The sequence below is a fragment of the Neovison vison genome, chromosome 3 (genome assembly GCF_020171115.1).
Source record: "Neovison vison isolate M4711 chromosome 3, ASM_NN_V1, whole genome shotgun sequence".
Classification (NCBI taxonomy): domain Eukaryota; kingdom Metazoa; phylum Chordata; class Mammalia; order Carnivora; family Mustelidae; genus Neogale; species Neogale vison.
The window spans coordinates 68,110,855-68,124,106 of NC_058093.1; the positions used below are offsets into that span (position 1 = coordinate 68,110,855).

The window sequence follows — 13,252 nt, forward strand, 5'->3', positions numbered from 1 at the left end:
TTCAGTCAGATTTGGTTGTTTCTTTTGAGCTGGGATTTAGAACACCGTTGTGACCATTTTCAGTTAGAAATCATTCTGACTGAATCCCAACTAACATAAGCCATAATTTGATGCCTGCTATAAGCAGTCTCACATTTTTTCCTTCGTTTTTTTTTCAATACACTTGGTGAAAGTCTTTATTTTTAAAACATGTTTGTTTTCCAAAATGCACTAGACATATGAATAATTCTAACTAATAAGACCTTTATATTGTGAAGGTACAGGGGAAGTCAACATTTACAATAATCAAAGAAACAGATAATCTTCCAAACAATTTGCATTTTATAAAAGGCAGAATCATGATAGCAGGTAAAACATGGCTGGAACCCGTGGTCTCTTCTTGTAGGGTACTGTCGCTAAAATCCAGACCCAGCTGGGAAATGTCACACCAAGTCTCTAGTTTGCTTACTCTGTCTTATAATGCCCAGATTCAGAAGATCTGAACCCTTGAGCACTAGGTCCCTAACAGGATGATTAGATAGTGATCCTCAGAAATTTCTAGACTGACAATGCAAAAAAAAATTTTTTTTTTAAAGTAGGCTCCACACCCAGCATGGAGCCCCACACAGAGCCTGAACTCGAGACCCGGATATAAGACTGGAGCTGAGATCAAGAGTCAGATGGTTGGGCGCCTAGGTGGCTGAGTGGGTTAAGCCTCTGCCTTCGGCTTAGGTCATGATCTCAGGGTCCTGGGATGGAGCCCTGCATTGGGCTCTCTGCTCAGCAGGGAGCCTGCTTCCTCCTCTCTCTCTGCCTATCTCTCTGCCTACTTGTGATCTCTGTCTGTCAAATAAATAAAATCTTAAAAAAAAAAAAAAGAGTCAGATGGTTAACTGACTGAGCCACCCAGGTACCCCACCTAATTTTCAATAAAAGGAAGACTCTCATGCATCCCCCAGATGTAAACATTCTAAGGATGCTTGGGATGTATAAAGAAAAAGCACCATTGAAAAAAAAAGAGAAAAAGAACCATGAACTAGAAAATGCCTTCTCTCAACTGTTCATAAATGTAGAACACTAGAAACAATGTGGTGAGAGAAAGAACACGGCCTTCAGCATCTGGGAACACAAATTTGAGCCCTTTCCCTAAGGAACTGTGGGATCTGGGATATCTCTTTGGTGTAATGGATTTAATAATTTCTCTCCTCCTGACCTCCTGAGTCTGTGAAACTCACACAAAATGAATTATCTAGCTCAATAAATGTTTGTTGAATATTGCTAAAATCAGTATAAATGATGGTGACAGGACTTTAAAAAATGTACTTTAATAAACAACCCAAAATATATAACTGTAGGGTTTTATAACTAAAACATAATGTAGTCATGGTTTGGAGAAATGAACAATGAGTATCCTTCCACCATACTGAGTAGTGGTTTTCAATCCTGGGAAGCTTTTCAAAATTCCCAGTGCCCAGGGTTTTTGTGTTGTTTGGTTGGCTAGTTGTTTGTTGGTTAAGCCCTCTGGGTGATAATCACAAGCAGTCAGGATTGAGAACCACTGTTCTAATGCGAAAGTTAGTACCGTTACCGAATGTTGGTTATAATTGAATCAGAGCAGAAATGAGTTTCTAGTTGAAAAAAATGTCTAGTGTTTCTGGCCAGAAACAGGGCTATGTCTGGATCACGTTTCTTTGTTATGACACTCTTCTTTTTCTCTTTGTACAAAAGAAAAATTGCTTGATGCAGAAAATGTAAAAAACACAATGCAGATAAAACAACAAAAAAAGCACTCTGTATCTGTAGCCCCCCGACACACTGGGGGCATGCCTTTGCAGTTTCTTTTTTTCTTGTATATATATATGTTTATTTCTTTTTTTTTTTTTAAGATTTTATTTGTTCATTTGACATAGAGAACACAAGTAGGGGGAGCGGAAGGCAGAGGCAGAGGGAGAAGCAGGCTTCCTGCTGAGCAGGGAACCCAATGTGGGGCTCAGTCCCAGGCCCCTTGATCATGACCTGAGCTGAAGGCAGACGCTTCACTGACTGAGCCACCCAGGCACCCCTATATGTACATTTCTAAAATGAAAACGGAATCAGGCCACGTTTTGTTGCCAGCTTGTTTACTTGGGAATATGACATGGACATCTTCCCATACCAACAAATGTTCTTCCAGGACATGGCTTTTAATGCTACTTTGTAGCTATTAGATCCATCATCATTTCTTTAATTTCTTTTATTTCTTTTTATTTAACATTAGATTGTTTTCAGTTATTCCATTATAAAGATATTACAATAAATTCTGTAATAGTTTTTGCACAAAGCTCTGATAATTTCTTTGAATAGTGGCCCCACTTTTTATATTTACTCCTGATCGGTTTGAGCAGGCTTTAGATGACTCAGCAAACAGGAGGATGAACTTCTTAGAAGTCCTGATACCAGTGACCTACCTCCACATTCCAGAAGTAGCTCCAGAACACCCGGATCTCTTAGCTAATACCGTCAGGTAGGAAAGCTCAAAATTGGCCAAATAGTCACTAGAACAGTGGTGGTCGAAGTTCAATGTACATACTTACCTCGTCAAATGCAGAGCTTGTCAAAATGCTGACCTGGGGTGGAGGCCGAGCTTCAGGTCCTCCTCCAGGCTCCCAGGTGATGCTGATGCTGCTGGTCAGTGGACCACACCTGAGAAGCGAGGACAAGATTATATTCCTCTTCAACTGAGTATACCTGTGTCTCATCTTTGGGTTTCCCAATTGTATAAAGCACAAGGACGTCCACAAATAAACGGGCAGAGTTAAGATGAATATCTACTTTCAACAATATGTTTGTATATTCAAGCCAGTTCATTTGGACCTTACTTTGGAAGAAAAAATTTTACTCTTTATTTTTGGCATTTTCTCTAATTTCCAGAGGACCGTAGGCAACTTTTCTTTCCATTGTAGTAATTCTGTAAAAGAGAAAAATCATGGTTTTATATCTGAGAAGGATGCTTTATCATGGATTCCCAAAGGTGAATGAAGCAGCTTGCCCTTTCCTCCATTCATCACTGGAATCCTTCAACTTTCATGGGTGGCCTATTAGAAATCTGAACCATGAAGAACATACTTAGTGATTGGCGGGATTTTCCAGGAAATATCACATTTTTTTTTTAACCAGGAAAAAAAAAATACTTCACAGTTTTTGTTTTAACAAAGTGAGGTATCTCACCATATACTTTGAATATTGACAGTTAACATTTAAACAACGTTTATTACAAAAGAACAATGTGTGTTTATTGTAAGAAATTGGGACATGTTAAAAGGTAGAAAAAAGAATTAAATTCCATCACCCAGAGATAATTATCATTGTTACTAATCTACTATAGGGATGCTTGGGTGGCACAGTCAGTTAAGCATCCAACTCTTGGTTTTGGCTTATTCCTGATCTCAGGATCATGAGATCTAGCCCTGTGTCAGGCTCTGGGCTCAGGGAAGAGTCTCCTTAGGATGCTCTCCCTCTCTCCCTACTCTTCCTGCTCATCCTTGCATGTGCTGTCTCTCAAATAAATAAATAAATCTTCAAAAAAATCTATTACAAGCATCTCCATGTACCTCAGCAACTTAGGAAAACCCTCATTCCCTCTTTGGTTCATAAAATCCACTTCCAGAGACAAATCTTGTGCAATTTTTTCTGCTCCTTATTCTAGGAAGTTGGCATAGTAAACCCAAGACACTCTTAAGAACTATTTCTTTTTCATACCCTTTATCAGTCCTATTGAATTATTTTATTGAGGGAAAATTATTATTAAATCACCTAAGCTTTTATAATATTTATTCTCAGCAAAATTATTCCAGTTGTTTTTATAAGTGAATATTTAATTGTTTAATGGTTTCTAGGTTTTTTTTTTTTTTACATCAATGTAGCAACCCTTCCTTACAGAGTCAGCAGCCCAGAGTATGACAAGCTAATTAAATTAATTAACCCCTGCATGTCAGCTCACATACTGTGTTCAGTCAGTTAAAATACCATAGATACTGCATAATTACTAGACCCATGATTTGATCAGTGTTTCAGACTTTACAATAGGTCCACATAGAGCTATTTCGTATGTACTTTATTATGTTGTCACCACAGCAACTCTGTGAAGTTTTAGCTTTATCTCTGTTTTATAAGTGACAGAACTGAGGTGCGAAGATGTTAAGTGATTTACTAAAAATCTCACATTCAGGGAGTGACAGAACAGCGAAAATAGTCCCTTCTTAAATTTTCCACTACTGACTCATTTTGTTCTTAATTTCCCCGTTAAAATGTTTAGAATAAAAAAGACTTCATTTAGGGGCACCTAAGTGGCTAAGAGGGTTAAGCCTATGCCTTTGGCTCAGGTCATGATTGAGCCCCTCGTCGTGATCTCAGGGTCCTGGGATCAAGTCCCTACCCTGCTCTCTGCTCAGCAGGGAGCCTGCTTTCTCCTTTCTCTCTGCCTGCTTCTCTGCCTATTTGTGATCTCTCTCTGTCAAATACATAAAGAAAATATTAAAAAAAAAAAGACTTCATTTAAAAATATAAGGTACAAAGATGCAGATGTTTATGCTTCTTGCTATGTTGTAAAAATTTATATTTGAAAATAAAAGTATAAGATACATATGGGAACTCTGCACCATCTTTTCAGTTTTTCTGTAAATGTAATACCATTCTTAAAAAGTTTATTTAAATGGCAGCACCTGGGTGGCTGGGCTCAATCAGTTAAACATTTGCTTTCAGTTCAGTTCATGATCTCAGGGTCCTTTAGGTCCTGATCTTGGAGTCCTGGGATCAAGTACCAAATAAGGGCTACGTGCTTGGTGGGGAGTCTGCTTCTCTCTCTGCCCCTTCCCCCTCATTTTCTCTTTCTCGCTCTCTCTCTCTTTCTCTCAAATAAATAAATAAAATCTTTTTTTAAAAAAGTTTATTTAAAATGTAAAAAAAGATAATCTTATAAAATTACATATATCAAAACAATTCACATATATCATGTCAAAATATCTCTTATGTAAATAGTTCTTATCTAATTTCCACTTCTGCCTTTACAGCCTTATCATCCTGTGATGTCCTACAACCACAGACCTCCGGTCCTCTTGCTATTCAAGACTAGACTGCTAAGATAGTCCTGCCAAAGACACACTCTACAGAATCTAGAGTCTCTCAGTACAATCAAGCATCTTTTCTAGTGTGGCCAAAGACACATTTCCCACCTAGATTTCTAATTCTTTCAGTCCCAGAAATATGCCGGCCTCCATAAGTTAAATGTCACCCTTTGGAAGATGAGCATGGCTTGGGAGGATTGCCTCAGGACACTGGCTGCCCTTGAGGGCCCAGTTCAACATGAATGTGTTCCCACGCCATCCAGGAGCCCACAACACCGCCCCAGGCCTGTCTGTAACCGCACAACCGTGACTAGCGGGCAGGCCTTCTGGAAGAGCAGTAGCACTGAGATCAGGTCAGTTTGCTTGCTGGATGGTATTATACTAAAAGTCCCCCTTCTTTTAGGAGCAAACAGAATTTAAGTGTTTATCAACTCCTTTTAGTTAAAAATAACCCGTCCTTGCCTACTCTTCTCCTTTCCATCTTCTGTCTTCCAACAATGGATCTGCCAGACAGGTTCTTGGAGCACTTGGGAAATTGAATTTGGAGGTAAGACTGAGAACAAGAAGTTCTTAGGCAGGTGGTGATCAAAAAATTTCTCAGACAGAACTTCTGTTTTTTATGTGGACATACAGCCTTCCAGAACCTGTAGCTCCCTTGCAGCTGGGCATGGCCCTGTGGTGTGGCCAGATGACTGAATTCTGGCCAATAGCCCATGAGCCAAAATAAGGTGGGCAGCTTCTGGGTTATGCCTCGAAGAGGAAGGGGTGTGTCTTCCCTTCTCTACCTCTTTCTGCTCGCAGGAACATGGGTATGGGAATGGACCTTTCTGATCATGAAGATGAGGGCTATATTCAAGAGATAATAGAGCAAAAAGAGAAAAACAAAACAAAACAAAACAAACAAACAAAAAAAACATAACCTGGGCCCTTGACTCCTTGCCAAAGGAAAGGCACCAAACTTTCACGAGAGAAAAATAATCTTCCACGAGAGAAAAATAATCTTCCAACTGATTAGAGCCATTGCATGCCATTCTTACCTATTTGAGTAGATTTCCTCCCAATGTCAATATCTGTGTCAGCCCCTGGAGTACTTTTCAGGCACCAGGCCCTCCCAGCACCCTCTACTGCACTATGATTAACTAAGCCAGGTTCAGGATATTACAGAATATAATTTGTTCTGTGCTTTTTCTACTCTCTCTTTCTCCTGTGGTTCATTGATACGGTCTCTGCAAAAAGCATTACACAGTGTTCTTTTCCTCATTCTGTTCTTTGCTCTAAGCTTTCAATGCATCAGCCTTTCTTACTCTAAGGCTCTGTTATTAAGCACCCCACTTTGGTGCTGTTGGGATCTATGAAGGCTGTACATTCTGTGGTTCTGCTGCTCATTCCCAGCTGACTTGTTGCACAACAGAGTGGGGCAATTTATCGCCTTTAGAAAATTTTATCTGCACGTACATAGGAAAAGGACAGGCTCTCTCACATAAAAACCACTGGGAAGATTACTTTCCCAAGGAAAACAAACACATTCTGGCTTTCTTATCACATGACCCAGCCACTCTTGCAAGAGCTGGATCTCGACCAAATTCAGAGACTGAAATCAACCCCACCCCATCTCTGCAGGAAAGCAAGCAACTGCGGGGGATGGATGCAGGTCATTCAAACCAGCCAGAGAAAACTGCATCCTGAAACAGAACAACTGGTAGTCCAGGCAAGCTGTTGGTACCAGAAGGATGTTGCAAGAATTACAGTGGCCTCTTTATTGGAACACAGAATGTGGCACTGAGAAATCCAGGAGCAAGTTCTGTTTGGAGAGCTAGGCTGGTAGTTGGTAGTAGAGAGGTCTGGCAGCGGAGAGCAGGACTCTAAGCATCAGGCAGAAGCTTCATGACTGGACTTTGGGCCCTAGAGTAGTGATTCCCAATTAGAGGTTATCTGGTCTCTGCAGAGAACATGTGGCAATGTCTGGAGAGTTTTTAATTGTTATAATTGAGGGATGTTAATAGCATCTAATGAAGAGAGGGCAGGGCTGCTGATAAGCCTTCCACAATGCATAGAGCAGCCCTTGCACATGGACAGACACAATACAAAACTGTCCAGCACAAAGTGTCAATCGTGCCAATGCTGAGACACCCTGTCCTAGACAGACTAATATTAAAAGAGCAGAACCTCCATCTCCAGGATGTTGGGAGTCCTGAACAGCCTGCCAAGGGCAAGCTCAAGAACAGGAAAGTAAGATGTGGCCCGGATACCAAAGTCAGGCTGTAGGTCAGAGAGGCAGGACTGAATCCCATTTATCAGAACAGACATACAATGTCATGGCCAGATTAGGAGCAAAGTAAATTTACACCAGATCCCTAGGGGATCCCACCAGAACAGCTTAAAGCCCTCTAGAAAACTAGGAGGATTGTTTTACAGCAGGATTCTTAACCTAGTTCCACAAATCTTGGAAGGTCAAGGTCCTTGACCTTCCTCAAATTATATGCAAAATTGGGTGTTTTTGCATTTTCCTGGGACAAGGATGCAAAACTTCCTTCAGGATCTAAATGTGGGCAGAAGACCCAGAAAAGGGAAACCCACTGTTGATGGCCTGGGGCACCAGGTTGAGCCTGCAGGAGTGGAACACAAGGTCTTAAGGAAAAGGAAAGATGAAAAACTAGTGAAGACAACTAGCAGTAATTAAACACTGCATTCCAGCTACTGGTCTGCTGCCTAGCAGATTGGCTCATTTAATCTTTGTAACAATCTTATGAAGCACGTATCTTTTAATCCCATTTCATAGATGAAGACTATGGCTAGACTTTCTCTAAGACAATGCTTTCTAACTTTCCTCACAGCATGGCATGCGCGCGCGCGCGCACACACACACACACGCAAGCTGTTCTATAGAAAAACTGTCAGAATTAATAAGAGACTTTAGTAAGCTGGCCATAAATAAGATCAATAAACTACAGTTGCAAATCTATAGCAACAAATATTTAGAAAACACAATTAGAAGAAAGATGCCAATTGCAGCTATGACAAATTACGAGGCAACTTGGAATAAATCCAATAAAACATATATAAGAGCTTTATGGAGAAATCAAAAACTATAGTAATATCTGTCAAAGGCACAGTGGAGTAAAAGGACAAGGATGCTTATGACCAGAGGCAACTTGACCAAGGGATCCTGCAGCCCCAGGTCCACTCCTCACCTGCCTGCCTTGGTCTCTTCCGGGCTGAGGGCTTCAAATCTCTAAAACCCATTCAGAACACACCAGTTTGCTTCCATGGCACAACAGATAGAAAACTCCACTATTGCCATTAAAAAAAAAAAATGAATTACAAATCTTCCAACAAAGAAAACACTAGGCTTCGCTATTTCTAACGGCAAGAACAGCCAAATATTCAAGAGACAACTTCAATCATACATGAAATCTTGTAGAATAGGAAAAGTGGGCATAGTGTCCAACTCATTACCTGAGCTAGTGTAGCCTTCATACTAAAACCAGAAAAGAAATGGGGAAAAAGGGGCGCCTGGGTGGCTCAGTGGGTTAAAGCCTCTGCCTTCGGCTCAGGTCATGATCCCAGGGTCCTGGGATCTAGCCCCGCATCGGGCTCTCTGCTCAGCAGGTATCCTGCTTTTCCCCCCCTCTCTCTGCCTGCCTCTCTGCCTACTTGCGATCTCTCTTCCTCTTTCAAATAAATAAATAAAATCTTAAAAAAAAAAAAAAAAAAGAATTGGGGAAAGAAACTTCCAGGCCAATCTAAGGTCAATGGACAAAACATAATCTCAAATCGACATGTCAGTGACACATATACTGAGAGAAATGATGATCATAAAACTTCAGTAAAAATGGGTGCCTAGATGACTCAGTTGGTTAAGCTAAGCATCTGTCTTTGGCTCAGCTCGTGAACTCGGGGCCCTGGGATCAAGCAGGAGTGGGGGGCTCCCTGCTCAGTGGGGAATTTGTTTCTCTCTCTCCCTTCCCCCTGTTACCACCCTGCTTGTGCTCTCTCTCTCTCAAATAAGTAAATAAAATCTTTAAAAACAACCTTCAGTAAAGGACATTAAAGAAAATGTAAACAATATTTCCCTAAAATGATCTATAGACTTAATGATATTCTATTCATGGAAGTTGATGCTGGTCCTAAAATACAGGTGAACAAATAGCCACAAATGACCAAAACAATCCTGGAGGTGGACGAATAGAAGCAACGACCCAACTACCAGCTATTAAGATTTATTATAAGGTCTTTAGTAATTTGGAATGTGTTATCGGTTCAGAGATAGATCAATGGACCAAAACAAAGTCCAGAGTCAGACCCATGAATAGATGAATATATGGAAAACTTATCTATGACATTGCAGGTTAGGAGGAGGAGGACAGACCCTTTGGTATTAATTGATGAGTCATAAGGGGGAAAGAGTTAAGTGAACTCCTACCTAACACCAGAGACAAAAATCAAATCTGGATGGATAAAAGACAAAGACAAAACTTTAAAATTTTAGAAGAATACGTAGATTATCTTTCTAATTGTGAGTTAAGAAAGGATTTGTTGACACCAAACTGGCAACATAAATTCAGCTACATTAAAATAATAAAACAGCTGGTCCTCAAAAGATATCGAGAGTGAAAACAGAAGCCAAAAACTGGAGGAAGAGACTCACTCAGGTTTAGTAACCAGACATCAGCGCTCCTTTCAATTGATAAGAAAAAGATAACAACCTACTCCACCGATGAACGAATTGGAATAGCCTTGAACAGAAGAACACATGTAGGTGGTAAATAAACGTACGAAAAAACGCTCATCCTCAGTAGTTATTGGAGGATAACAATGAGCTCCTGTTTTATACGCATCAGATTGGCAAAAATAAAGAAGTCTGACGTTAGCAGGTGTTGGTGAGAATTTGTAATAACCGTAACTGTCATATACTGTTAGATGGCCCTCTGGAACGCCCCAGGAAAGCTGACCACGTGCATTAACCCTCCCACCAGGCGGTGTCCCTTCTACGCCGTAAGCAAGCTTTCCGGATGACCCTTAATGGACTCCAGCTCTCCGTTTCCTTGCCCGTGGGTATTTCCATGGGTAATTCCCGCCCCATGAAGTGGGCTCCACCAATAGAAGACAGCGGAAGTGACGCGAGCCGCCCCCGAGACAAGGGTTCAAATGGCTGACTTCCGGCCAGCTCTGCTCTGGCTCTTCTCACTTACCTGTGAGAAGCAAGCTGCAGCTGTGCAGAGACCCACATGGCAAGGAGTGAGGACCAGAGAGGACAAGCCGAGAGAACTGAAGCCTCCAGCCTAGCAGCCGGGGAGGAAGTGACTCTTGCCAGCAACCAAGTACGTGAGCCTGGAGCAGGTTCTTCCCTGAAGATGACTCTAGCGCCTGCCCGGGTCTTCACTGCAGCCTTGGTAGAGCTCAGAGTCTGGGGACCTGGCGGGGCCGCATCTAGATTCCGGACGCAGGAATCCCGGAAACTGAGATAATAACTGTGTAATAGTTAACGGTTATTACAAGTTCTCACCAACACTGTGTAATTTTAAGTTGTTAAATCTGGCGGTGATTTTTTATGCAGCATTAAAAAACTAGTCTGTGTGAGCACAAGCACATGGGTACGTGGAGTCCGGAGTGCAGGGGAGCCGAGGATGTTGCTTCTTCCATCCCTGGGGCTGCCAAGACCAAGGAGGTCAAGGCGGGACTGGGATAAGCAGAGTTCAAAGGCAGACTAACCCCAGCCAAGAGCAGCCTCGTCTGTTTACCCGAGTGCGCCGTACAATATTATGAGGTTTTTCTGTATGTGTGCCGTTATGTGAAAAAAGCAGGGAAGCATTAGGCTATGAAATACTCTTTCTTGTGAAGAGTGTTTGGTAATTGATATTTTCTGGGACAATGTTCTCAAAGCTTCACCATCCGAGATTGGGCTAAAAATGCAAGCTTTCAGACTCTATCTCAGATCCATGAAATTGGGTGATCTCTTGGGACTGGGGGCAGCAATCTGTGTTTTTAAAGACTTTCCAGATGATCCGGGTACAGGTGAAAGTTTGAGAAACATTGTTCTAAGAATCTGTGCATCTCATCTGTTTTCAAATTCATTGGCAAAGGTGTTGAAGATGCTAACTCCTTTTAGCATCTAAGTTATGTACTTTTTCTCATGCTGTGTTGTTGGTGTTTTCTCCTCCGTCTTGGTCAAGGTCTCTGAGGGTTTGTCATTACTCTTAATCCTTTCAAAAGAGGTACTTTGCTGTTTATTTTCTGTTTCATTAATTCTTTCGCTTATTATTTCCATCCTTCTACTTCATTTAGGTTTATTCTGTTATTCTGCTCCCAAATATTTGGGAGCACTTTTTTTTTTTTTTAAGATTTTATTTATTTATTTGACAGAAATCACAAGTAGGCAGAGAGGCAGGCAGAGAGAGAGGGGGAAGCAGTCTCCCCGCTGAGCAGAGAGCCGGATGCAGGGCTCGATCCAAGGACCCTGGGATCATGACCTGAGCCGAAGGCAGAGGCTTTAACCCACTGAGCCACCCAGGCGCCTCTTGGGAGCACTTTTAACCAAATATTTGTCTTAGATTTATTAGGAGGTAGGTAACACAGATAGTATAAATTCTGGCCCCAAACATGTGTTGTAACAAATTTGTGGTTAGATATTCTCCAAGTATTTTCCCCCATTTTTTCCTTTTTATTTAGATTTAAGACGACAGGTAAATGCCCCTCACTGTTTCTCTGGAGGGTATCCCACCCTCCCCACCACGCCCCATTCAGCCACCTTGAATGTACTTTATATAACGTTTCTGGAATTCTGGCTTCATGTGGAAAATTTCCAGGCCATCCCCTCAGCGTTTACGGGCCTTGTATTTCCTTCTGTCCTCTTTGGCATATGGCCACCAAAGTTAGCTAGAAACCTCTGTGGCAAACACCAGCATCAGACAGACCTACATCTCAGGATTTGTACTTTTTTATTATGTATGGCAGGAGTATTCTTCTTTTTCCAATAGCCAGCCAAGTATTTTAAAAGATATTTAAAATTATGTTTCAGGGTGCCTGGGTGGCTCTGTCAGTTAAGTGTCTGCCTTTGGCTTAGGTCATGATCTCAGGGTCCTGGGATGGAGCCCCACATCCGGCTCCTTGCTCATGGGGAGCCGGCGTCTCCCTCTCCCTTTGATGCTGCTTCCCCTGCTTGTGCTCTCTCTCTGTCAAGTGAATAAAATAAATAAATAAATAAAAGTATGTTTCATCCAGAATTTTAAATTCCATATTGGAAGACATTCTCTGGACATCTAGTCTTCCACAGAACTAGAAGTTAATCCTATTTATAACATAAACATCTTCTTTGTCTTTTTCTTACTTTCTAAGTTGAATGTTCATTTCATTTTTTTTTTAAAGATTTTATTTATTTGACAGAGATCACAAGTAGGCAGAGAGGCAGGCAGAGAGGGGGGTGGGGAAGCAGGCTCCCTGCTGAGCAGAGAGCCTGACGCGGGGCTCGATCCCAGGACTCTGAGATCATGACCTGAGCCGAAGGCAGAGGCTTTAACCCACTGAGTCACCCAGGTGCCCCGAATGTTCATTTCATTTTTAAAGCTTTCTTATCTTTTTATATTTTAAGCTATAAATTTCCCTCTGAATGCCTTTCTACCCATAGTAATCAAGATAAAATTTCATTACTACTATGCAATATTACCATTGCATAGGTGCAAGGCAAAATGATCTTTATGTTTTTTCCCAACAATCTTCACCAAAACCCAATGAGATATGTACCATTATCATTTATCATTTTATCAATGAGAGAATTGAAGTAAAGAAAAATTAGGTAATTTCCCTAGGATCATCAAAGATAGGTAGCATGTAGGAAGCTAAGATTCCAACCCAGATTTGCCTGAATTCAAAATGAGTTCTTGCAAGCAATTTAGTTTATTTTCTGGGGAGGGGGAGGGAGGAGAATGGGGAATATTTGAGATGAGAGTGAAAAGGAAAAAAATGACATCATTTGGGTTTAGTGTTAGAGTAAAAATTACCTCATAATATGAACTAAGGGAAGCTGCAGGTTGTTAAGGGAATAGTAACAATCCAACCCAAAGTCAGAGAACGTGTTGCAAATTGAGGAATTGTCTCAAGCAGTAAGAGGTGTGCACAAACACTGCCTGGGCTCCTAGGTGCTCTGACCTAGGTGCTCCTAGGTGTCTTTCCCA

General features: G+C 41.3%; 1 long non-coding RNA gene across 1 annotated transcript in view; it reads left to right on the plus strand.

The window, feature by feature from the left end:
• The first annotated feature begins 10,248 nt into the window (after positions 1 to 10,248).
• Positions 10,249 to 13,252, plus strand: part of LOC122902589 — a 61,822-nt gene continuing 58,818 nt past the window's right edge. Inside the window, exon 1 of the long non-coding RNA XR_006383828.1 lies at positions 10,249 to 10,402. This is a non-coding gene — a long non-coding RNA (uncharacterized LOC122902589). The remainder of the gene's footprint in view (positions 10,403 to 13,252) is intronic.